At 56.8% G+C, this 21,623-nt stretch overlaps 1 long non-coding RNA gene across 1 annotated transcript; it reads right to left on the reverse strand.

Annotated features, from left to right (window-relative positions):
* Positions 1-18,265: 18,265 nt before the first annotated feature.
* LOC122431040 lies at positions 18,266-21,304 on the reverse strand. Its single transcript, XR_006266425.1, has 2 exons — positions 20,953-21,304; positions 18,266-18,574 (listed from the first exon to the last, which is right to left on the reverse strand). It is a non-coding gene; the product is annotated as an uncharacterized LOC122431040 (long non-coding RNA).
* Between the last annotated feature and the right edge of the window lie 319 nt (positions 21,305-21,623).

The raw sequence follows: 21,623 nt of genomic DNA on the forward strand, positions 1-21,623 counted from the left end.
TGGTAAATCCCATGAACAGACGAGCCTGGCAGGCTACAAGTAGTCTGTGGGGTCACAAAGAGTCAGATGCAACTGAGCGACTAACTCTTTTACTTTTTTTTCCCCCAGGATTGGAAGATCAGGGAAGGTCACCCTGAGGAAGTGATGAGATAAGGTCAGAACAGTTGCCACACAAAGTACCCAGGGCATTGCATCCCGCTCATCCACCAAGTGAGGGCCCTGAGACAAGAGGTGATGGCACCTGGGAGCTGCAAATAGGCCCACGTGCAGGAATACGGGGAGCTGGTAATAAGAGGGGGTGTGAGATGGGCACAGAGAGATCTCAAGCGTTGTCTCCCGAGGCAGCAGCAGCAGGGTTTTAATAAGGCAGTGCCAAGACCTGATGTTCAGGTTGAGAATGGCCCCTCTGGCGGCCCGGTAGGGAACAGATCACAGCAGAGCAAGACTGGAGATCTTGAGGAGGCTCTCAGCGTGCTGCCGGAGAGGACAGACTGGGCAGCGGGATCGGAGAAGGAAATGTCGTCTACCCCAGAGCTCCTGTGAATGTCAAAGAGGCCAATATGGGTTGATGGGTCCCCCAAAGAGAGTGATAAAGGGGGTAACAGCCAAGATGACTCCCAGGATTCTGTTTTGGAGGAGTGGGTGGGTTGTCCTCAGATGGAGAACGTAGGGGAAGAAGGCTTGGGGTAAGATGGTGAGTTCCTTGTATCTGGTCACAGCACAGTTAACTGGAACTGGGTCAGCCCCTCTGTCATAACCAACCATAAAACTACGCAGAATACATGAGGCCACCATCTTCAACACAGTATCAAAGGCAGGGCAAGACTGCGATCCCCAAGAGAAGAGAAAAACATTCAGCGAGCCCCGAGATCTCCTTGGATCTGCACGTGGGGGTGCTCCCTGGACCACAGTGCAGCCTGTGAGTGTCCACGCAGAACTCAGAGGGCCCACTGAACTGAGGGTGCAGAGATGGGACTTTAGGATCACTGAAGCAGCTAGAATCTTCAGGGCTGGAAGCTGCATGGGGAAAAGGGAGAAAGTCCATGTGAGGGTCCCTGGGTTCTGGGGAGACCACCTGAGGCTTAACAAGTGGTCTCAATCCCTAAAGTTTTGAGAGTGGAACAGATATGCTAGACGTCAAGCAATGCTAGGGAACTTTGGGGGTTTTGCCCAACCAAAGTGGAACAACCTCATTAACACTAGGGCATCCAGATGTAACACAACAAAGGCTTCGTCTTAGTAATAAGGACCACACCTTTGAGTAAGGCCAACTGTAGACCTTCCATAACAAAGCTTAAAAACAACTTCAGTAAAATTTGCAATTTGGAGTTTGATTCTCACCATGTTAGGGAAGTTTGGGAGAACCTTCCCAACCACCTTCCACTTTCATCGACCATGACAAATAATAAACCAAGACCACATATATTCAAGTGATCAACTGGTAATTAAACTGACTGCTAGAACAAGAATCAACCCTTTTCAGAGGGAGATACTCGAATCCAGCATTTCTACAACACATCATTCACAATGTCCAGTATACAATCAACAATTACCAAATATACAAAGAAGCAGAACTGTGTGACTCATAGCCAGGAACAGAAAACAAGGATCAATAGAAATCAATCCCTATTGATTGATAGTCTATCCCTTCTCCAGGGGATCTTCCCAACCCAGGAATTGAACCTGGGTTTCCTGCATTGCAGGTGGATTCTTTACCAGCTGAGCTACCAGGGAAGCCCCCTAGAGAGCTTAAGTAACTGCAGATAATACCCATCCTTTCAACCCTACATCTCAGAAGACCCTGCCCCCTCAAGCAGATCCTCAGCCAACTTTGCACCTTTTGAAGCCCAACCACTAACTGCAAGTTCCTTATGAAGCAGAGAGGGGCCTTGGGGATCCTTCTCCGCCGACGAGAGCTGCTTTGGGAAAATTGCTATGCGTGGGGTTCCCCGCTGGTGCCAAGCAGACCAGTTCTCCTGCTTCCTCTCACTCTTGCTGAAAGTGCTCTGTGATCTTGCTTGATCTTGGGAACCAGCAGTCTCCCCATAGACACCCCATCCCCGTAGGATCCAGAACACAAGGGTGGGGGACAGTTGTCAGGACCTGCTCTTGGCAACCCAGGTCCTAGGGTTTGTTGAAACAAACCAAAAATTAGGAACAGGGCTGCTGAGATGGGGGTGAAGAACTATGCCCCACGCCGGTCATGATTCAAAGTAGACTTTACCTGAGCGCTCACCTTGGACTGGCACTGTGCTAAGCACCTTAAATTAACTGTCATAACATCCCTCTTTTCCAGGTGAGGACGCAGAGGCTTAAAGAAGTTTAGTGACTAGCACATAGACAATAGTGGGGCTAGGATATGAACCCAGGTCTCTCTGACTCCAGAGCCTGTATGTTTAAAGTGAGGTGTCTGCCTACCTTTTCTTCAGCCCTGTTTCTTAGAGTCACCCTGGTCTCTGAAAATGAATCATCATCCTCCCAGGTCCTCAGGCCAAACACCTGGGAACCACCCCACTTCCCTTCTCCCTCCCGACGATTCACAAACCAAGTCTGTCTGTACCTATAAAGTACATCTTGAACCTGCCGCACCTTCCAAGCTCCATCTCCACTGCCCTCATCTACTGTCTCCACAGTGGCCTCATCTGCTGTGATCTGCTCACCACCGTCCTTGTTTCTCTTCCCATATCACTCTCTATACCCCTTCCTGGGAGCCAGAGACGTCCTTTGAAAGACTCACTCAGACCAGTCATTCTCCTCTTAACGCCCTCCCTTGGTTTCACATGCTGCTCAGAACAAAATCCACAGTTCTTACCTACAAGACTCTGCACGACCTGACCCTCCTAGCTTCACACCCTCATTTCAGGTCATAAGCCCCATTATTCTTAGTCTGCTCCAATTATACCGGCTTTTAAAACATTCTTGACAAACCTAACTTTGTTTCTGTTTCAGGACCTTTGCAGGTCTGTTGCTGTGTCTTCTTCAGATCTTCCGAGAGCTGACTCCTTGCCGGGTCTCAATTTGATGCTACTTCCTCAAGTATCAAACATTTTCCTGACAGCTAAAGTATACCTTCTCAGCCACAGAACTTCCCTGAGTCAACACAGGCATCTATTTGTCTTCTGTCTGTTTCCCTTGACCTCACCACCATTTCCCTCACACACACTAGGGATGCTATCAGGAGAGGAGCAATCTGATCATTTGCTAGGTCCTTGGAGGCCAATAGAGGAGATAGCTGAGTATAAATTTTTATGGATGTTGACTGGCTGGCTGGATGGGTGGGTGGATGGATGAGAGATGGGTAAGGGGGTGAATAGATGGGCAGATGTATGGATGGATGTGTGGATGAGTGGGTAGATGGGTGGATAGATGGATGGATGGATAGGTGAACTGATGGATAGATAGATGGGTGGATTGATGGGTGGATGAGAAAATAAATGGATGGATGGGTAGATGGATGGATGGATGGGTGGATGGATAGATGAGGGATGATGGATAGAGAGATGGGTGAATAGGTGGATGGATAGATAGGTGAATGGATGGATAGATGGGTGGATTGATGGATGGGTGGGTAAATAAATGGATGGATGGATGGATGGGTGGATGGATGGATGGATGAGGGCTGATGGATAGAGAGATGGGTGGATGGGGGAGATAGATAGGTAAATGGATGGATACAGAGATGGGTGTATTGATGGATGGGTGGGTAAATGAATGGGTGGATGTGTGGATGGACGGATGGGTGGGTGGACGGATGGTTGTTAATAGAAAGAGTCCCCACACCCTCCCTTTCCTCCACGGTGGTTAGTTTTGTGGCTGCCTTGATGTCGTCCATTGAAGGATGGCTCTTTAGAGGGCGGGGGCAGGCCCGGGAGGTCTGGAGGGGAGGCCCAGGCGCCCCCACCATCCCCACACCTGTTCCCTTTCTCCTCATGGTCCCTCCTCAATGAGACCTCACACATGACACCCCTTTGAGGGGCTCAGCTTTCCAGGAAGCTCCACCAGAATCGAATCACCGTGATCCCTTCCATGAATCACCCACTGCAGATGCTGCTGGCTTTGGCCTCCCTCTTCTCAGCGTCCCAAATCCAGCCCCTCCGCTGGCCCCCACCCCCAGCCCAGGGCTGTCCCCCTCGCCGCAGCTGTCCACACTTACAAAGCCTGACTGTCCGATAAGGCTGTGCCAGCTGGAACGAGACACTTCCCGTCCGACGGGAGGTTCTGCCTGGAGCCTGGGCAGCTGTCAGCTCGAGGGGCACAGGACCGGATCTGGGGCCTCCTGGGGGCCGGCACCCTCCGGGGCCGCAGCAGAGAGTCCTCCGGGCCTGGCTTCAGGTCCCCGAATTGGCTCCACAGACTGGAAGGCTGGAGTGGGAGTCAGGGGAGCTGGGGGAAGAGGCTGCAGTTGCTAGAACCTTCAGAGACCTCATGTCCAGGGCCTTAGGAAAGCTTCCCCTTTCGGAGACACGGGGGTCAGGAGCTGGCCTGGAGTCTGGGGGCTGGCAGGATCTGCTGGCCCCCTCCCCGAGGTGACGCTGTCCTCCTTGGTCACCAGCCACTAGTGACAGGGGCAGAGGCTGCAGGAAGAGGTGAAGGTCAGTATACCCACCAGGCATGGCCCTCGAAATGGCCCCCGTGGCCGGGATGGACACTGCTCTTGACCAGCACGCGGGCCATGGCAGTGAGTTCTGGCAGAGTCTAGCCCAAGCAAGGAGCTGGGACATCGCTTCTGGACAAACCCTCAGTGAAGGGTCTTTGGGGCAGCTGAAATGGTCACTCTTCAGCCCTTCAACCTGACTCCTGCTGGTTGAGCACCTAACGCGTGCTGGGCGTGGGGACACCACAGGCCGGAAATCCCTGCCCTCATGGAGCCCATGCTCCCAGGGTATGACCCCCCTCCACCTGGGGCCGCCCTGCCCAGACCCCAGGCCCAGACCCCAGGCCCGTCAGAACCTGCGCCTTTTCTGGCTCTGATTCCTCTTCAAAGTCTCTAATTATATCCTGGGAGAAACAATTAGAACGAAACTAAGGTTTTTTTTTTTGTCTCTCCTCCAGGCCGGACCTGTTTAATAACTTAATTAAATAAACAGAATTATAATTATAATGTTAATATTTCCTTTCTGTAATGTCGACACCTTCTGCTGGAAAAAGCCTCTCTTGGGAACAGGGGCTCTGCGCGCTCCGCAGCGCCGCCCCGGTTCGAGGCTGGCCGCCCACTGGCCCCCAGTCTGGGCCCACCCGGTTCTGGGACCCAGCGGAGCTGGCAGGGGCCCCAGCCAGGGGGAAAGTGGCGTCCTCTTCATCGTGAGTGTTTACAGTCGAGCTCAAACCACACGATGGAAATTCCTCTGAAGCTCCTAATTGCACATTTCCTTCCTCCAACCATTTTCTTTTGACAGTCGACTTTGAAAACATTCACCACTTAATTCTCCCCAGGCGGGAAGGGGGAGAAGGACTGAGCCTGCCGCACTGGGGCTCCCGCCCCCACCCCACTAAGGGGCCGGCTCGGGGACCAGGGTGCTTGGGCATTGTTGGTGGGGACCCCGGGGGTCCCCAGCGGTGAATCTCGCTTCCCTGCCTCCGTGCGGCACCGTCTCCAGCTGACCCAGGGGGACGAGTAAGCGCAGTGTCATTTCCTTGACTGTAAGACACGATTAAGAATACTCGTTTGCCATGTGACGGTAGGAAGTCATCGGGCACATAGTAGGGGCTGATAAGGGTGAGACCCCTCCAGCTTCTTAGAGGAAACGCAGCGCGTCAAGACGGGATGCTCCCAGCTGTTCTCTCTACGTGCGTAGTATGCGTGCATGCCAAGCAGCTTTAGTCGTGTCCGACTCTGTGCAACCCCATGGACCGTAGCCCACCAGGCTCCTCTGTCCCCGGGATTCTCCAGGCAAGAATACTGGAGTGGGTTGTCATGACCTGCTCCACGCGTGTAGTGTAGACAGAGGTTAAGAGCAGGCTGCCTGGGTTCACACTCCAGCTTGGCCTTTTAATGGCAAAGCAATGAGGCCCTGGGAAGTGTCTTGTCTTCTCTGTGACTCGGTTTCCAGGTCTGCAAGAGGGGACCTGACGGTGTTGACATCACTAGTAATCCTGAGGATTATGCTACTTTACCGTCATGAAGGGCCTGAAAAAGGGCGAGACACAGAGGAAAGCTTAACTAATGTTGACAACGACCCCCATGGGTCAGTCTGGAGGTGGCCAGTGGGCTTTGGCATCAGACCGACTGGGATTCCAGTCCCCGCTGTTCAGGGACCTGATTTCCTGGATCATCCACATCCCTGCTGTGAAACGGATGTGATAACACACGGGGCTGTTTGCAAGGCTTGAGGCAGACAGCAGGCATGAAGACCTGCTCAGAGACAGACAGGACTCCTGTTCCCAGACTGGGGGTCCCAGTCTCAGGGATGATGAGGGGAGGGAGAGGCTGCGTGGTCAGGAGAGGGCTTCTGTTGGGACAGAGCCACTACCGAGGGAGCGCTGGGGGCCTCCCCGTCTCACCGTGCCCAAGACCCAGCCCCTCTCCATCCACGGCCAGGCCCCGGAGCCGAGTGGCTTCAGCCCTCACTCACTGTGTGGACTTGAGTGAGTCATGGAACCTCTCTGAGCCTCCATCTCTACATCTGCAAACGAGGAGCCATAGCTGGGTTTCTGGGACGATTGGTGAGTGAAGGCTGTCAAGGGTTTCCCAGGGCCTGGCACACAGTAGGTGTTCAGTAAATGTTAACATAACATTCATGTGTTGAAAGTCACTCAGTCGTGTCTGACTCTTTGCGACCCCATAGTCTGCAGCCCGCCAGGCTTCTCTGTCCATGGAATTCCCCAGGCAGGAATACTGGAGTGGGTTGCCATTCCCTCTTCCAGGGGATCTTCTCCATCCAACGATTGAACCCGGGCCTTCGTCATTGCAGGCAGATTCTTTACCCTCTGAGCCACCAGGGAAGCCCCAAAGATTGATGTGTGTGTGAAAGTATTAGTCAGTCAGTCACGTCCAGTTATTTGCGACCCCATGGACTGCAGCCCACCAGCCTCCTTTCTTGTGGAATTCTCCAGGCAAGAATTCTGGAGTGGGTAGCCACTCTCTTCTCCAGGGATCTTCCATGACTGTTATTTATTCTCCCGAAGCTCAGCGCCAGGCCTGGGTGGTCCCGGAGCTGATGGAGACCTAGCCATCTCCTCAAGCGTCATCCTGGGCAGAGGTCAGGATACATTTTCTCTGCCTGAAGCTCCTCTCCCGTCCCCACAGCTGGACTCCCATGTCCGGAGGCCCTGCTCTGACATCGGTCTCCTCTTGCAGGCTTTCCACAGGCTCAGGCTCCAGGGCTGGACTCCATTCTCCCCAGACCCTCCTCTCAGCACATCTTCACTCCCGGTGTGTTAAACATACACGAAGGTCCTGTTGGACTTGATTCCTGAGGGCAGGAACTGCTGGCTTATCTCTGCCTGTCTCTCTGCTGCTCTTCCCCTCTGGGTGCCGTGGGAAACCCCAGGAGGCTGGGGTAGGACCTGGACCAAGATGCTTTCACTCGTGTGGGCGGGGCATCAGAGGTCACCATGGAAACAGAGAGAGGGACCTATTGTGAGGCAGGATGGCTGAGGGGGATACAGGGGGCGTAGTGAAGATGCAGAGAATGAGATGGATTGAGATTCATGGAAGGAGCTGGAACACTGAAATGAAGTGGAGAATCTGAGAGCTGCATCTGAGAGATGATGGACAGGATGGGTTTTGAAAAGACATCTCGGGAGTGACGGCTGCGTGTGAGGCTTGGCACCGTTCCCTGAGATGGGGAGCACCGTGGAGATCCAGATTGGGGCTGGTGCGGTGGTCACCGGTTTGGTCTGGGTTGTGTTGAGCTGAGGGAGCCTTTGAACAATTTAACTGGTGGTTGGGAGATACATCTGGGGGTGCCTTTGCACACTTGATGATGACAATGAGTGGGTGGTTGAAGACAGGTCTGGGGTGCCCTTGAGCACCCAAGGGTGACATTCTGATGGGTGGAAGAGGGGACCTGGGGCTTGGAGCAGAGATTGCAGCTGTGAGATGACCAGCCGTCACTGTTCGTGTTTTTGCCCCAGGGTCACACAGAGCTATGAGCAGAGCTGGGCCCAGGACCTGGGTCTCCACTACGCCCAGGTCCAGTCTGGAGACTTCCCGGCCCCGCCTGTGGCTTTCCCAAGAGGATGCAGGGTGGACAAAGCCCAAAGAGGAATGTTCCCTTGAAAACACAAATCCTTTCAGCTGTTTTCTTCTTGAATCATTGGCGAGGACCCAAAATCTATACATTTTTTTCTGGTGAAAAAACATGGCAAACCTGCCCTGGTCACTCACACCGGGACATCAGAGGCAGCAGACAGGGGACCCGCGGAGTGTTCCCAGCCCCAGCGGCCTCCTGCTGCAGAGCAAGCGGGCGCCAGCAGCTCTGTGCCCGCAAGGAACAGGTGCTGTGGGCGGGAGGGCCTGACGCAGGGCGTGGGCCTGGAGCGGATGCAGATAAATGCCCCATCTCCTCCAGATTCCTGGAGGAGTCTCATTGTCATCTTAAGTCTTCAGGGGGCCCCCAGGACCCTCAGATCATTTTCTCTGGCCAAGACCTCTCCCTAGGTCTGAGCTGCCAATCCAGCTACCCAAGGCTCCCCTTTGTCGTTGAGAGATCTGTGAGCAGCAACACCTCGGCATGCCCCCATGCCAAACCCACCCCTTCACATTCTGTGCCCCGGGGTTCTCCTCCTGCAGGCATCCAGTCACCCAGCCACCAACCTGGGGACACGTCCACAGAGCCCCACTGAGCCGCCCTCCTGGGCCCTTAGGCTTCCCTGAAGCGTCTCCCCCAGCTTGCTGCCTTGCCCTTCTCCCCTCCTGATGTGCCCTGCGGCTGCCTCAGGAGTCCTTCAGGCGGGACCCTGCTATTATCACCTCCTGCTCCCGCGGGGCTCCAGGTGGACTTCTGAGGCCCTCCGCCCATGAGCCTTGTAGCCCCTCAGCGAGGGCCCCGTCCTGAGGTCCCCACCACTGCCTCCTCCGTAAGACCCAGCGGGGCAACCACCAACCTGCCCGATCTTCCGATTCATTGCCTTCGCACAGGCTGTCCCCTCCCCCAGAATGCCCTTCCCACATCTGCAGGTAAGCTGGATCCCTCCTCCCCATCACCTTCTCTAGCTCAGCCCAGGGGCTTCTGCTCTGGGGTGCAACCCCAGGAGTAGCTTGCATCCTGGGGGCTGCCTCACGGCCTCCTCCCTTGCCAGGAGGGGCTCTCTGTGTGAGAGGGAGGGGCCGCAAGGATCTGCGTGAAAACGCAGGTCTTGCAGCCAGACAGAGCCAGGTTCAGATCCACACAAGAAGAGGGACATGGCCGGCAGCCCATCCATTTCCGAGACAGGCAGCGTCTCCACGCAGGAAGTGCAGGCAACAGCGTGACCTGCCTCGTAGGGACCTGCCTTCGTTGGTTCAGAGAATCCTTGTGGAGCATCTCGAACACGCCAAGCCTGGTTGCAGGTGAAGGGGTCAGAGCAGTGGACAAAACACCAGAGGGTCCGCTGCCAGGCTGCAGGCAGGCAGAGGCAGCGACAACACGGTCCACGCAGAAGCCACCTGGCGTGGCTGGCAGTGAGTGCCACAGCTTTGGGGGGATGGGGAATGTAAACAGAGGCCCCAGAGAGGCTCACCCAGCAGGCCTTCACTTGCGCAGACACTGCAGTGTCAGAAAATGTCCCAAGCCAGGGACACAGCAAGTGCAAAGTCCCTGGGGTAGGAAGTCGACCGCGAGGTCAAAGGAGCATCAGGGTGGCCGCTGTGGCTGGAGACGAGGAAGGGGCAAGGAGGAGACCAGAGAAGGGACCAGAAGGGGCAGGCAGGGATGTGTGGCTGCAGGTCTGGAAGACTCTGCCATTCCCTCTGAGATGGAGCAGTGGGAGGTGAGCGCAGGACGGGCGTGAGAAGACTCAGATTCTAACAAGATCACTGCCTGCGGGGGTCAGGGAAGCGCTCCGAGGAGGCCAGGGAGGCTGGAGACACGAGGAGGGGGTAGTGGTAGGACCCACTGGGGTCTGAATGCCATTTGGACGGACGGGGAGAACCAGGGTACGGAAGGCACTTCAGAGTGTGTCTGACATGAGTTGTACATTCAGGGGTCGAGAGGAGTTTGTTTGGGCCAGTTATTGTTTTGTCGCTAAATCACGTCCAACTCTTTGTGACCCCATAGACTGCAGCAGGCCAAGCTTCCCTATACTTCACTATCTCCCAGAGTTTGCTCAAACTCATGCCCATTGAATTGGTGATGCCGTCTAACCATCTCATCCTCCGCCACCCCCTTCTCCTCCTGCCCTCAATCTTTCCTAGCATCAGAGTCAGCTCTTCACATCAGGTGGCCAAAGGATTGGACCTTCAGCTTCAGCATCAATCCTTCCAGTGAATATTCAGGGTTGATTCCCTTCAGGATTGACTGGTTGGATCTCCTTAAAGTCCAAGGGACTCTCAAGAGTCTTCTCCAGCACCACAGTTTGAAAGTATCAATTCTCTGGCCAGTAAATAACAGAAATATGCAGGGAACAATGCCCGTGACTAAGGCCAGGGCACAGGAGTCCGATGGAGGGGAAGGCTGCTTTTCTGACCTGGGAAGGTGAGGCTGGGGGTCACAAGGTCCTGACGGGAGAAACTGGAGCATGCTACCTACTCCTGCGTCCCCTTGTCCAGTCCCAACCCTAACCCTCTGGGTCTGCTGGGCAGGACCTCGCTCCGCCAGGTTCTTGGAGTGAGAGGAAACACCAGAACCCTGGGTTGTCTGGTAGACACAGATCGTGCCCAGGAGTCTGGCTGCAGGGGTGCTGGGGGTCCCCTGGTTCCCAAGCCAGCACCTTCTAACCCAGCTAGCTGCTCCTGTGGCCTCTGGCCCTGCGGCTAACTTCCTGGTGGCCAAAGGAAGTGGCATCTACAATAATGCAAATGCTCCTTGGACGGGAAGGAAGAACATTCTGGAGCTGAGCACAGAGGGGGTGGGTGGAGAGCGGTTCTGCTGGTCAGCTGTTTCATTCTGGCATGTTCCTCTGTCCCAGAAGTCGCAGGGTGACCCCAGTCCTGAGTTCACCATGTGTCAACAGCGGAGGAGACCAGGGCTCCTGGCGACCACCCAGTAACGGGGTCCATGCCCCTGCGCGAGTCCCCTTCCCTGCCTGGGCCTCTGGGCCACTTGCTTGTGTCGTTGGGTACACCCCTGAAAGGAGAGGGTCCACGGGGACTAACATCCGTGAGATGTAATGGCCTCCACTGATCGGAAGAATTCCAGTCCTTCGTCACCTGGCCTCAAGCCCCCTCTCTCCACCTCTGTGCCGCCAGCGCCAAGCTCACCGTACGTGTATGTCAGTGTCCTTCCTGATCCTGCATCTTCCCAGCGCGGTGGGTGCCTTCCAGGACAGCCGGTGCCCCTGGAGGCCCTTCCTACCACCCATCAGCTTTCCCAGAAATGGCTCTCCCGCTGGCTGGGGTCTTTTTTTGGCCTAAGCCCCACCCTCCATCCCCAGCTGCCCTTGAGAAGATCCCATCGGGGCCCCTGTTCCTTAACTACATGGGCAGCAAGAGGCCTTGGTGAATCCGGCTGCCATGGGCCCAGTGTTCTGCCAGCCAACCCCATTTCAAACGCCCTCCTGGGGAAACTCCTTCTCCAGAGGCCTCCAGGCGCAGCACTGGGAACGGGGATGTCCAGGACCTCCGGCAGTGGGCCTTCTGCTTCCCATACGACTGTGAACTCATCCCCGAGTCTCCCTGCCTCAGTCTTCCCATCTGTGAGATGGAACCCCACCTCCCTCACAGCTCTGACCATGCAGATCTCTGCTCAGGACGGAGCAGTGAAGGTCACCTGCAATGTCGGCCCTTGACTCTGGCTCCGCCCCCTACAAGGGGTCACTTCAATAGCCAAGCGCCTCCTATCCTTGGAGGTCTCATCTGGTGCCAGCCACTTTACAAATAATAATCTTGACATCAGCCTACATAGGTTAGCCCATTTAATTCTTTATTACTCCAGTCTTCTTGCCTGGGAAATCCCATGGACAGAGGAGGCTATCTGGCTCTAGTACATGGGGTCCCAAAGAGTCGAACATGACTTAGCCACTCTACAACTGTGTATATATGTCAATCCCAGTCTCCCAGCCCATTTAATCTTAAAGCAACACTGCAAGGAAATTATTACCTCCATCACCCCCGTTTTACAGATAAAGAAACAGAGGCTCCAAGAGGTTCCCCAAGGATGCACAGGTAGAAGGGGGCAGCCCGAGCCCAGAGGCCCTGTTCTGAACCATTGCACCATGAGGCCTCCCTTCTGATGAAGCAGAGACCGTCCAGAGAGGCCGGAGGCCTGAAGAAGCTCACCCAGCGGGCGACTGCTTGCACAGCAACCCAGGATTCTTGGACCAGGAATTCCAGGCCTCTGTTCCTGCTCCTCCACCCCTAATTCATATCTTCCGGGGGTAATCTGGGCAGGTTTTTTTTTGCAGGGGAGAAACACAAAAGAAACGTCTCCTTGAAGGAGGTACCTCCTGAGATTCCTGAGCAAGATTAATAAAATCTTATCCAAGAACACAATGATTCACGCCAACCCACCGAGTCAATCAGGAATCGGCAGGACTGTAATTTCTATCAAACTATAATTAGCTGAATTTCCTTTTGTAATCTTGGGAATCTGAACAGTGTGCAGCCTATCATTGGAGCCGTGGATAATGACCAGCCACCTCGCGTACAAAACGGTTCAGAGTTAAAATGTCCTCCGAGTCCCTTTGATGTGTAAAGAGGACTCATGAGTGCAAAGACACGAAAAAAATTAGTGGAATTTCAAATGCAAAACAATTGTAGCCTTGTTGGGATACAGAGTTTAGCAGTGGGGAGGGCTGCTGGCAAGGTCGTTAAAACCAGGATGGTGTTCTGGCTGCCTTGCCCCTCCTTGGGCTAGACGGTGTTTCTCCAGGGCTGGCACAATGCTGGGGAGACTGAATGCACGCAAGAAACATGTAGAGAATGAATGAATGAGTGAGTGGAGAGCAAGAGACAGGTGAGGCAAGCAGCTGGGCCATTTCTCTCTCCTTGGTCCACTGAAATTCAGTGAGCTGGGGAGGCCACGCGTCCCGAGGCCCCCAGATCTCAGGAAGGCAGGCACCTGGCCAGTGAGGCTCAGAGTGATCCTGGGCCAGAGTGGGGCTCAGGCAGTGCCCACCCCCTCCCTGAGGAGTCTCACTGTCTGGTCCTCTCTCCCTGCCAGGGTTAAGGGGCCAAGCCCTTGGTCCATCCCGTCAGGGCAGGCTGAATGCCCCCCACACCCTTGGCAACTTCCCCGGGGAGGATTCCAGGGAGGTGCTCTTTGGGATGAAACCAAATGAATGAGAGAATGTGCGGCAGGAAGTGACAGGGTGACTCAGTGTTGCTCAGCCCGGAGCCTGCCGGGGGGCCTGCCGCACCGCTGTCTGCGGGCACAGCAGCTCCTCGCCCTCCCCACTCAGGGCAGGGGCCAGGTCTCCTTTCCCCGGGGCCCGGCTCTCCACCAGCTCTGTGCCCAGACGCCTGGAAGTCACCGGGAGAGAGAGCATGGCAGGCGCCTGCAGCCGAGTCCCGGGAAAGACGCGAGGGAGAACCTGTGAGCGGGACGGGAGGGGGCTGAGCTGCGGCCCCTCCCCCGGGGACCCAGCCACCGCCTCCGCCTTCCTCAGAAGCCCATCCCCCCCCCCAGCATCTTCACGTTACAGACAGACAGGGAAACCAAGGCCTGGAGAGGTGGCCACCAGCCAAAGTCAAGGAGCCAAGAAAGCTGGAGCGCCCAGAGGATCCAAGCCCCAGGTTCTAGCTTGGATCACCAATCCCCAGGCTGGTGCCCAGTTGGTGGAGGACATGGTCCTTGGGCTAGGCACGCTGAAACCCTGTCCCAGAGGCCCTGCTGGCCCCACCAAGTGCTCTGCTAGCATCATCTCACACGGCCCATGTTCTCTCTTTGAGATGGACCCATATACTGTCTCCACTGTCTGCCAACCCACCGATCCATCCATCCGTCCATCCTTCCACCCTCCATCCATCCGTCCATACAGGCATCCATCATCCATCCAACGTGAGCCCTTCCTTGAAGCCTGGCCTTATCCTCAGCATCCCTTTGGAACACACACACACACATTTATCCTGTGTTCTTTCGTGCCCCATTCTCCACATCTGTCCATCCCTCCATCATCCAGGCATTCGCCCTTCTGTGCCCTCATACGTTCATCCATCACCTGTCAATCTACCCATCCACTCCTCTATCTGCCCACATTGTCACCCACCCATCCGTTCATGTGCCCACTCATCAACCCTCCCTCAGACGATCCAGATGTTGGTCAGTCCATTTATCCTTCCACACATCCCTCTGGCCGCCCATCCATCCATCAGCTATTTAGTCATTGAACCAAGCTTAGTAAGCTTTGACCAGACAGCTGGCTCTGTGGCTTTCCTCTACCCCCACTCTTCCACGGCCCACTTCCTCCTCTCCAGACATCAAACTGTCCATCCCAGTAGCCTCTGTGACTTAGGCCATGGTCCATGCCCTTCAGGAGCTTACAGTTGCCAGTGTTCTGGGATCCGGACCTGGAAAGGCCTAGACCAGGTGAAGCCATTGCCTCCTTCCGTCCTGGTTGGCCGTGGAACTTGGTCTTGCTCCTACTGATCTTCAGCATTCACGTGGCTGGGGAGACAGGGCCCCCAAGCTCCCCATCCTCCTCCCAGCTTGGTCAAGGACAGCCGGCATGGTGCCTCCAAGAGGAGGCGGGGGCCCCCGAACTCCGGGGCAGCAGTGAGTGTGAGCAATGCCTGCTGCTTCCTGTCTGGCCCCAGACTGCCCCTCCCATGCTCCTAGGTGCCGACTGCTGTCCTTGGCTGCAGGGCCTAATTAATTCTGGACCCCGGCGCTTTGAGATCACTGGATAAGAGGGAATTCCAGAGGGACAACTCAGCCTCATAAAACCTTAACTGGCTGTGTTTTGAATAATTGTAATGAGATCTTAGGGCTTTTGCATCTCAAAGTGTTTCTCTCCCGTGATTGGATTTGGTGCCTACAGCAATGTGCAGGGGAGTTAGGTCAGTCAAGAGACCACTGGACCACATGTTGCACGGTGTGAGCCTGGACTGAAATATCCCCTGGAAACTCAGCCTCCTCCCGCTCGGCCAGGGGGGTCACAAGATCAGAATGAATCCTCTACAGGAGAACCCAGCACAGCACCCTGTGGGTTGGTTACAGGAGGCTGTGGCCAGTCGGGCAAGGGTGGTGGAATGGGGTAAGGTTCTCCCACCTGCCGCTGAGAAAACTCATCCCCTCAAGTGGTCCAGAGGCACCACAAACATGAAGCTCCATGGCAACCTCCGGCAAACTTCCTCCTCCGGCCACGCCCTGGCGGGCCCCTTCTAAGCCTTCAGCCACCTCTTTCATTTTCCCTGCTGTTCCGTCATGCTCCATTATTAACTGTGAGATGCAAGCAAGGTAACTGAGCTAGTCTCTACAGGTAAGAAACGGCCGCGGATGGCAGATGGGACCCACAGCGCAGTCAGGAGCCCATGTGGCCAAGCCTGGATGGGGGCCCAGGCCGCACCTGGGGCCAGCAGGTGGCAGCTTTGGGTCACCCCCGCTCCCCCATCCCCCCGCTCCTTGGGGTCCCAGAGCCCCTGGAGCCTGCAGACAAGGTTGACCCTGAGACACGTCCCAGGAGAGTCCCAGGGACACATCCCTGTCCCGGAGAGAGGGCCCAGGCCCCACGTGGGGGATGCAGGGCTGGCTGTGTCCCTCTCAGAGGACTTTCTCTTCAGTTTCAAGCTCAGGGCTGAGGCCCTCCCCACCTCCATCCTGTCTCAGCTTTTCTCAAACCAGCCAAGGTGCCGGGTCTTAGATCTCCTTCTGCCTACCGGGCCTGGGGGCGTTGCTGGCACCGTTCTGGGGGCAGTCCCATGGCTCAGGCATGGCCTTGGTGTGAAGGGTAGGTAAGCCCTCCCCACCCACCCTGCCCACAGAGGCAGAGAGGAGCCAGTTCCCGAAGCAAACCAAACCCATGACGGCTCCTCAGCATCGCCAGGGAGCGTCTGACCTGCTCAGTTCTGCCCTCTGGTTCAGCAGGACCTCCCTCCCCTTCAGCCTCTGCCTTCTTGTCCTGACCCATTTCCCCTGGCCCCGAGAGGACACTCTGCTCAACTGCCCTGAAGGATCTCTGCCTCCAGCCTCTGCAAGAACCGTCCCCTCCACCTGGAGCCCTTCCAGCCGCCTCCCCTCCACCCTCAGCCCCGGCTAATGTCTCCCCACCCTTCAGGGCTCAGCCCCGCTCCTCCTGGAAGGCTGCTCTGACCCCGTGGCTGGGCTGGGCCTCTTCTCTGCCTGTCTCCTGCTGAGGCACTGCCCACCCTGTAGTCTCACTGTCTGGCTGTCCAGCATTCTCCACCCTCAGACTGGCAGCTCCAGAGGGACAGGATCGCATCAAGTCACTGATGGATCCGCAGCGCCCTGGCCTGGAGGGGCTTCAGAACCAGCTGCTGAGCCATCGATGCGTGACGCTGGCGAGACCCCAGGGCCCCCCGCCAGAGGGAACAGCAAGTGGCTGGGTTTGGGAACTTGTGCCCCGAAAGGCGTCCTGCTCTTCTTACCACTGTCTTCCCTCCCTCTTCAACCCACTCCATCCTGGGGGGTGGGAACCTCGGAGGGGAAGGCTCCCACAGGGCGGGAGGCAGTCTGCCTGGACCCCCGGGGGAGGGGCAAGGCCTCCGTGACAAGTCCCCACCTCACCCCGTCCCTGCCCCAGCCTCCAGGGAAGATGAGCCAAGAGGCTGGAGGGAGATGCCTAGATGGTCACCAGCCATGTGGACGCACAAACTCTTAACCCCGCCTCCGAGCATCTCATTCCCTGCAAACCTGCAAACACCCCAAGCTGGCAGGACCCGGGAAGCAGGCAGGTCCTGTTTTTGTGAATGGAGCCATGACCTGGGTCCTTGCTTCTGCCCAGGCCCTGCTGGCCTCGCCTGACCACTCCCTAACCTCGCCAGAAACGCTGACAAAAAAAGGGACCTTCAAAACCTAAGTGTGAGTCAGACAGAGGAGGAAAAGAGGGAAATTCTTCTTCAGCCTCACAAAGGCCTCACACTGAGAGCTGCCCTGGGGTTAGAGTTCCAGGCCTGCCACCCGCAGGAGCCCCCCGGGGCTCAGCATCATCCACAGGTCACCTCGGCCTCGCCCCTGGACCCCAGCCTCAGGGAGAAGCCAGCTCACGCTCTTGACAGAGGACGGCCATGAACGCCCTGCAACCACTCAGCCTTCCATCTGTCCATTCTGTGAATTCATCCTGAACACCTCCTATGGGCCAGGCCTTGTGCTGAGAACAAGACACACAATATCCCTGCCTTCACGGGGCTGAAGGGCGTGGGGAAGCCAGTGAACACACACAGACCAGGGTGGGAGCTGTCCCTCATGCTGGTAGAACTGCCGGAGCTCTGGGACAGGTCTGGCGGGGGGACCTCGGGAAAGAAGACAAGACCACAAACATCGGGGCCACGCATTCCAGGTGGCCAGAGGGGCTGTCCGAGAGGCAGCTCAAACGTCCTAGGACCTGCGATGGGAAGAAGGCAGGACCAAGAGAGTGGCCTGCAGAGTTCCGATAGCCTCTGAGCTTGGGCGGGGTTTCTGGCCAGGCAAGAAGCAAGGTCGCCGAGGGCCCGGGGCTTCCCGCCCTGCAGACGGTCAGCTCTAGGGCGGGGTGGGGTGGCAATCACAAGCTCCTCTCCCCAGCAGGGCAGGAAACCCCCTCCATCCTGAGTGAGGGCGGATGGAGGCATGCTGCCTGCCAGAGATCCCCAAGCTCCTTCCTGACCTCCGACCGCCACTTCCCCTTCCTTGCCTGCCTGCCCCGAGGAATCAGCCCTGCCGCCCCTTTAAAGGGGCCTGATTCAGAGAATTAAGAATGAAACTGACTCACGATGGATGGAAGGGTGGTCACTGGGCTGGCCGGGCGCCAGAGCTGCGGCGGTAGAGGAAGCCGAGCGACCGCAGCTGCCTGTGTGCGCTCTGCTGAGAAGGGCAGAAACCACAAAACCCCATTTGAAATTCCACCATGTGGCGTGGCTTGTGTAATGAGGTTACCCCTCATAAAGGGGGCATTCAGGGCCCACGCGGGCCTGTGGAGCTGGGGACTTGCCCCCCAGGGCCAGCTGATGATGATGTCATCTTCCGTTAGGGAGTCTTCCCCCACCTCCCCCAATGAAGGACTTAAAAAAAAAAAAAATGCACCAGGAAACTAAAGTGAGAGCCAGAACGGAAGTCTTGGTTTTATTTATAGTTGATAACTTATGTCCGGCCTGCTCCACGGGAGGCCCGGCAGGGAGGATGAAAGTCTAAGGATGGGGCTGACACAAATATGACCTAAAGCCTAGGCTGATGTGGCCCCTGAGAGTCAGCCTGGAGGCTGAGCTCCCTAGCAACTGGAGCAAAGAGGGGAATGGGACACCGTAGCGTGACACTTCGGAAAACTGGGATCCGGGAAACCGGGCTCCAGACCCCAGCTCTGCCGCACAGGAGCTGTAAGATCTCAGGAGCTTCTTTCTCACCTGGAAAGGGAGAGAAGAATGCAGAGCTGGTTTGGAGGGCCAGGCCAGGCACCCAGCACTACCTGGATGTGTATTAGAGGCTCTGTTGGCCTGGAGTCTACAGGTAGACGCACAGCCTCCCATGCTCCCGCACCACTGCTAATGGCAGACACCGCTAACAGAATGCAGCACGCTTTCCCCGAGCCAGATTCTGCCTCCCAGGCCCCTTGCAACGCAGTTCTCCAGGGGAGTGAAGTTGCTCAGTCGTGTCCGACTCTGCAATCCCACGGACTATAGCCTACCGGGCTCCTCCGTCCATGGAATTCTCCAGGCAAGAATACCAGAGTGGGTAGCCATTCTCTTCCCGACCCAGGGATCGAACCCAAGTTTCCCGCATTGCAGGCAGAAGCTGTACCATCTGAGTCACCAGGAAGGCCACCACCAATGTGCCAGAATCAGCCTGGGGACCAACCTGCTTGTCATCCTGCCTGTAAGTAGCTGAGGAGAGGCCCAGGAGGGCCTGGGTCATTTCGGCATTCCAAGCACCTGGCTGGTGCCTGCACAGAATGGACGCTCAATAAAAAATTTTCTAGTAAAGGGGGAGGGGGACTTCCCTGGTGGATCAGAGGTAAAGAATTCACCTGCCGATGTAGGTGATACAGGAGACCCGGGTTTGATCGCTGGGTCGGGAAGATCCCTCAGAGAAGGAAATGGCAACCCTCTCCAGTATTCCTGCCTGGAGACTCCCATGGACAGAGGAGCCTGGAGGGCTACAGTCCATGGGGTGGCAAAGAGTCGGACACAGTGGAGTGACTTGGCATGCAGGCAGGGAGCATCCTGCCCTGTGCTCAAGGGGGATGGCAGTGAACAAGAGGACAGACAGGAGCAGGCAAGCCATCAGCAGGCCACGCCCGTTGTCACCAAGGAGGCAGACACTGCCGAGTCAGGAAAGAAAGCAGTGGGTGCCATCGCTGCTCGGAACAGTCAGCAAGGCCAGCCAAGGAGGTAACCCGAAACTGAGGACCAAAGGCAAGGAAGAGGCTGCTCCGGGTGCAGGGAACGGAGTGTGCAGAGGCCCAGGTGGGGAGAGCATGGGGTGGGGACAGCGTGTGAGCAGACACGCGGCGGGCCAGCCCTTCAGGGAGCGTGGAGCTGACTTCGGTGGACATCGTTCTGAATGCCCGGGACGTCTCTGAAGGCGGTGATCACAGCATGACCCACTTAAATTACTACCTGGTTGCTCCTAAGCAGATCCTGACTCCAGGAGCCACGCTGGGGCTCACCCCCTGCAGGAGCCCCCCACCCACACGTCACCTCCTCAGGCTGGGCGCTCCCACCACCTCTATCAGGGCGAGGGCCAGCGACCATTCCACACCTGGGTTCCACAGGCTCCGGGTCCCTCCACATCTTTACTCACCAGCCCAGAACCTGAAACATGGAGAGACCTGCCCAGACCCCCGGGGCGGCCCAGCCCAGGAGCCCTTCCCACTGTCCTTCGAGAAAGAGATGAGCAGCCTTCTCAGCTAAGGTCCTCAGCCCCAGATCAGGGGTCTTTGGGACCCTCCTGCCCTCTGTTGGAAACAATGACCAAGCAGAAGCCACTGGCCTGTCTTGGAGGGGGCAGCAGTCGGAGGCCTTGTGTCATATAATGGCCCAGCCTTGGCACTGCTCGGGCAGGCTGCCCTCTGCCCCCGCCAGCCAGCTCTCCACACTCCAGCCAAAGGGCTTTCCTTAAAACACAACAAACACTCCACTTTCCCCGCACAGGCCCACCAGGGCCCAGCCACCTCACTCTGGATAAAACCCAGACTCTCCAGCAGGCTGGAAGAGCCATGTGATTGCTGCCAGTTGTCTGTCCTCTGGGGTGGGGGTCCCTAGGCAGCGGATGGTCCAATAACTTCTCCACCAAAAGGTACGAGCCCAAGAGAGGCCCCAGTTCACTCTGTCCAGGTGACACCCACCATCACCCCCAGATGTCCATGAGGTGGGGCCTAAGCTGAGCTGTGCCCTCCTCGCCCCCTGACCCCAGGAGACAGGGCCCCCGGTAAACAGCAGCAAGGTCCAGAAAGCAGCTTGTGACTCAGAAGCTGGCGGAACTCTCTGATACAAGGTGCCCATTAGCTGAACAGGCTGTGTCTGAGATGGTGAGCTCCCTGGTCCTAGCGGTATGAAAGCTGGGACCCTCGACATGGGTATTGGGGGCTGATACAGCTGGTGGACTCAGCCGATCCAAACGTGATGACACCAGCAGTGCCCTCCCTGTCTCCCACACCGGAGGAGCAGAGGGTGGGAGACAGTCGTGGGATCCGGTGCGAGAGAGCCCCAGCCACCGGCTGCAAGCCCAGCCCGTCCCAGCCCCAGCCCCGTCTCCCAAGTCATCTGCGCTCTCCCAAACTCACCTTCCTCCTCTGTAAGACAGCAGGGCACATGGACAGAGCGAGAAGAACCAAGACCTCAGAAGTGAGGTGGGCGGGGCAGTCGGGGTGGGCGGGGCATCCTGGTGGGCGGGGCTTTCCTCCCACCACCTTTCCTTCCCCTGGGGTTAAGGTCAGGGTGGAGCGAGCGACACCCAACACAAGACCTGCCCTGGGTGAGTCAGGGCACCCTGCTCGGCCTGGGTCACCCCGTGGAGGATCTACACAGCCACCTCCTTCAGGGAGGCTGGAGGCACCCAGGGGACCAGGGGATGGCGTAGCCAGGGTGCCCCTTAGTCCTTCCTTCCTCCCTTCCTTCATTCACTTTCCATTTATTGAGTCCTTTCACCATCCGCGCCCCGGGCAATAATAATACAGAACGGTCTGCAGCTCCTCCATTCCCAGTGCCCCTCACCCACCCCAGGTCGCTTTCATGCTCACTAGCACCACCTACTGGAGGTCCAGGGCGGGCCCCCAGTGGTGTCCTGATGCGTTCCCACTCTAGAGAAGGGGGAACTGAGGCCAAAGAGGCCTGTCTGAGACCATCCAGCGAGGGAGAGGCAGAGGTGGCGTGAGACCTCTGGGGTCCTGCCCAGCAGCCCCTCTTTAAAGAGCCACTTCTGAGGAGGAGACGGAAAGAGGTGGGTGCCAGGAGA

Source organism: Cervus canadensis, chromosome 29, assembly GCF_019320065.1.
Source record: "Cervus canadensis isolate Bull #8, Minnesota chromosome 29, ASM1932006v1, whole genome shotgun sequence".
NCBI lineage: Eukaryota > Metazoa > Chordata > Mammalia > Artiodactyla > Cervidae > Cervus > Cervus canadensis.